This window comes from Olea europaea, unplaced genomic scaffold (assembly GCF_002742605.1).
Source record: "Olea europaea var. sylvestris unplaced genomic scaffold, O_europaea_v1 scaffold8858, whole genome shotgun sequence".
In the NCBI taxonomy this organism is placed as follows: Eukaryota; Viridiplantae; Streptophyta; class Magnoliopsida; order Lamiales; family Oleaceae; genus Olea; species Olea europaea.
This window is the reverse complement of record NW_019267323.1, coordinates 1-4,897: the sequence shown is the minus strand read 5'-3', so window position 1 is coordinate 4,897 and position 4,897 is coordinate 1. Positions and strand designations below refer to the sequence as shown.

Here is a 4,897-nt window from a genome sequence, read left to right as displayed (position 1 = left end):
AAGTTATGATCTTGGGGTTGACAAGGACCCTTTAACATATATGTTTTTCAAACTTCATCTTGGATGTTAGCATTGTAATCCAAAATGGGTATCCTTAGACCAGGATCAGTTGGAAGTTTTGTGACATCAAACTCCACATCATTCGATACCCCCTCATCAATATTATCTACGTTCCTTTTTCGTTGAAAGTATCTATTCATTTGATATCTGGATTTAAACATTTGATATCCAATTATTACTTGAAGTGAGTGAGAATAATCCATAATGACAAAAGGATCATAAATTCACAATTTCAATTCGCAGTGCAATTCTCAATTCGCAGTGCAATTCACAATTTCACATTATCAATCCAATTTCACAATATCAATTCACCTTCCAATCCGTTATAAACCATCGATCATTCCTCATGGTCATTTACTAACCTATCATATCCCAAATGCCTTCCAACAGACAACAATTCAATTCAATTCTTTTTAATATGAATAACTCATATTAGTTGATAACAATGCTACAACAACATATGCTGCCAGGTTTATTTTTGTATTTAAGTGATTCAGTACCTGGAAAGGTCTAATGAGCGAGTGCAGCACCGTTACAGCATTGATTGTTCCCCTATTGCAGATCCGATCCCTGTCCTCAATGACCCACCTAAGCTCTGGTACGAGAAATATATGGAGAACTGGAGAAGGCTGTCAAAAAAATTCAGCAAATTACATTTATTAATTTATTATGATCCAAAAATTGATGACAATCTAACTTCAAAATTGCCAAAAACAGTTACTATCTTCTTTCCAGGGGACTCAATTTTTAAATTCAGATCTTAACTTCAACTGGAATTAGAAAGATGAACTTATTCAATTTCTCTACACCTAACAGCATTTCCAATTCCACAATAGAAATATAAACCCATGATCCACCTATAATTAACCAGTAAGATTCATAAATTAAGCAGAACTGTAAATACAAATTTCAATTTTCAGAATTTTCCACACTCCATCTTCACTGAAATATACAGTAGGTAAGTAAGGTAACCTTCAATCACCTTCTTAGTTCTTCGTTCTTCTGGGCTCCGGCTTCGGATTTCTCCAATCTCCAGTGAATCAGTTCTTTTTCCGTTGGGCAGCTTGGGCTGGCAGACGCAGTGGCAGGTGGCGTCGTGGCAACTGGCGGTGGACTGGAAGTCTGAAACTGTCAGTCCAGAAGTCGCCAGTTGGCGCCTTCGAGTTGGAGTAGCAACTGGCGAAAAGCAGGCGATGGCGGAGGGTCGACAGGTCGAGAGAGACACGATTCAAGTTGCAACTTGTAAGGGTTTGGTAATGGTTATGAATTGAACGAAATTGGGTTAATTTATTCAAGATTTTGGGTCGGGTCAGTAAACGGTCCTTGGGCCTTTTTGATTAACCAGGCTTTACCCAAAAAAATTTTTTTGTTTTGGGCCTACTGGAGCCCAAAAGTTCAGTGCGGGCATCTGCCCACACTGGACCTAATAGGGCTTCGCCCCTGCTTGTGAATGGCCTGTTTTCAGAGAGTTGGCTTGTGAAAATTCCTGAGAACGAAAGCAATTTTATGTAATTAAATAAACAATAGATATTTGAAGTTTGTGTTGAATAAATGCATGACAGTGTGTATTCTTCATTTGCAACTCAATAATGTGTAATTATTAATAAATGAAGTTGAACATTTGTTCGATTTCAAGAAAGTCAAGATTATGTGGATATTTCAATGAACAAAAGGCAGTTTTCTAATTATTTGCTGGCCAAATAAGATTTTGAACTTTTTTTATAACTCAAATTTGTTAGAAAGGAAACTTAGTTTGTTATTACAGAAAAAATGCAGTTATATTATGTGTAAATGATAAGTAGGGTGGTTGGTTGCCGGCGGTGGTGGAAAGGTGGGTGAGAAAAATCGATTCCACTACAGGTATAGGGAACCATTTACCGAACCGGTACAGGATTTTAAAAATGCTGACATGGCATGACCTTGTTAAATATAAAAAAAAAAAGGGAAATAACGAGACGAGACTCAAAAGGGGGGAAGTGAAACGTTCTCCCCCCACTCCAACACCAACACCAACCGACATCTTGCTTGGAGCCCTAAGTCGCCGACATCTTAACCCAACACTAATCGAAGCTCAACCGGCCGTCGCACTAGCCCAGGGATAGTGAAATCAATCGGTGCCCAACCCTGAAGTTCATACCAGTGGCGAAGCAGCGATGAAGGCAAACCTGGAGATGGTGAAATCACCCCTACAAATCTTAACTGAACTTGAAATCGACGATCGCACTACCTCCCCCTCAGTTCAGTGACGAAGCAGCGAAGAATGTCAAAAGTGTCTCCTCCGATAGAATCTGCTGCAAAAGTTCGGTAAGTGGGTTCTATTTACACTATTGGGCATATCTATACTTGGTTTATGCAGTTGTATTGATGTTGTTGGTTGAGGGGGTATGTGAAAGGATTTCACCATTATTTTCTTTTGTAATACTCAAAGGATCCTAATAGTATGGGCATATGTATACTTGGATTACGTTTAGAATTCTATCAAAGGACACAGATACACTACAAGTATTTTTCTAATTTTCAAGTTACGAGACTTTGAGATAGTTGCCCATACTATTAGTTTATTCTTGTAAGATACATCTGTGCTGCGATTGCGATCTCAATTATAAGCTTTTATATTAAAAGAAATGTGTTTGTGGAATTTAAAATCTTGAAGGTGACCACTAATGCCCTTTTGTAATACTGAAAGTTAAAACTAAACTTCATTTTTTTCGATTAAACAGAATGTTTTCGTTTTTGTTTCATCCTCAAACCCCCCACAATTAGGATTCACATTGTGTCATTTGCAATCATCCAGTAGAATGAGAGGAAGAAACTTTGGAGTTTGTCATGGATGTAGAAGCAACACTCAATATTTCAGACAATGCCAATCAAAATAACGATGCCTTAGTTGTGATCACGGATATCAAAAATGTTTTGAGGTCAAACGGGATACCGGTAACAAAGGACATTTGTTCTTCACATGTAGCAATGAGTGCGGATACTTTGATTGGGTGAAAGATGAAGTCTTAGGCGAGGAATCGAGTTCCATTAATTATTCGGTGAATCATGCACCCAACAAGGAAGACAAAGAGTTGCGAACGCTGTTTGATGGACTAGCTAGAATTAGCAAGAAACGAGGCATCGACATATCACTCAAGCTGACTTTCAGCAAGGGAAAAGATATTGCCAAATGTGATGAGCAAGGAAAGGGGTCGAGTTGAAGGGTTTATTTATGTATGTGGTTGACGAATTGATATCCTTGTTCTCATGTACAAATGTGGTACTTCCACTTTGACATTGTTTCCCAGTGTATGTAATTAGGTGCTTGCAACATCCTATATACTATTTGCAATAATATAAGTAATTCCAAGTAATTTTATTTGTTCATAACTTTCCAATACCATTCATAACTCCAGCATCTCATCGAAACAACTAAAAAACCTCTAGTATTAACCAAGCAAGCAACGTTCCATAATTATGCCAGACACTTTGAATGTCTTCATAAATTTCACAGATTTGGATCTAAACAAAAATGAGCAAATGGTAGAGTAGGCCAAACTCCATAATGTCATTTAGATACATCAAAAACAATTTAGGAGTCCCCACCAAAAATACAAACATCCACTAACATCTTTTGAATTATTTCTCTAAGTGTGTATTGTATGGGAACTTATAAAATAACAAAACAAATGAAAGGCATCGTAGTTCGCACGAAAGCACGCCTTGAAGGAGAGGCTCCGTTTCCTTTCTCATCTCCACCAATTTAAAAATGCTTGCACCTTTGTAAGGCTAATGAAGATAAAACAATTGTCAACATCACTAATATGTTTGATACAGAAAATTAAATACTTACATATATATAAACCTTTGGAATACAAAAACCCTCCGAACGAGAATCACAAGCTGGTGCCGCCTTTATCGGGCAAATGTGAATATGATTATGGCATGACTAGACCTGTTTTCTAAAGTGAAAATGTAGGCAAAAATGCCTATAATAAATCTGTTGTGTACTTGATGTAAAGGAATGCTCATGAATATAGGAGAAGCTAACAATTTGTCATCGCCGAAGTTTTACAAATGCCTATAATAAAGCTATAGGAATTCATTTCTTCCTCTAAACATAGATATCTTATTGCAATATAATTATGGAATCTCATCAGATAAAGGATGTTGCGAGAATGTATTTAACTTGTACTTCCTCATTCTCACGACTCCATTGTGTACTTGATGTACAATTTCTCTCTTTTACACAAAAAATTGTGTCACAGGACTTTATCGTGAATTTTTCCCATCATTATCATGTAAGTCGTACGTTTTGAGTATCAACCTCCAACCTTCTTCGAATTCCTGACCATTTTCAAAATCATAGACCAATCCATGAATTGCAGAAAATATGGAGCTCTTATGAACGCAATATCCGAACTTTTCTGGCAACTTTTTTATAATATGCCACAGACACCATCTATGCTTCGTGTTAAAAAATTAATTTTGATTGCATTTTGCATTGCCTGGTCTTGATCAATAATGATGCCATTAGGAGCTTGTCCATGCATGCACTCAAGCCATATTCTGAACAACCACACAAAAGTCCTGGTGTCCTCATTCGATATCAGTCTGCAGCCCAACGGTGTGGATTGTCCATGATGATTCACCCCAACAAAAGGGACGAACGGCATGTCATACTTATTTGTCAAATATGTTGTATCGAAAGTGAACACATCATCTAACTCTTTGTAAGACTGCCCACATCTGTGATCTGCCCAGAAAACATTCTGTAGCCTACATTCCTCATCTAAGTCCATGCTAAAGTAAAATCTTGAGTACCGTGCTTGCATCTTTGAAAAGTACGCCTGTATTG

The 4,897-nt window shown here is 37.4% G+C and overlaps 1 long non-coding RNA gene across 1 annotated transcript; it reads left to right on the top strand.

Moving 5' to 3' along the window:
* Positions 1-2,027: 2,027 nt before the first annotated feature.
* LOC111392126 lies at positions 2,028-3,413 on the top strand. The gene is made up of 2 exons (XR_002702220.1): positions 2,028-2,364; positions 2,781-3,413. It is a non-coding gene; the product is annotated as an uncharacterized LOC111392126 (long non-coding RNA).
* Positions 3,414-4,897: the final 1,484 nt, after the last annotated feature.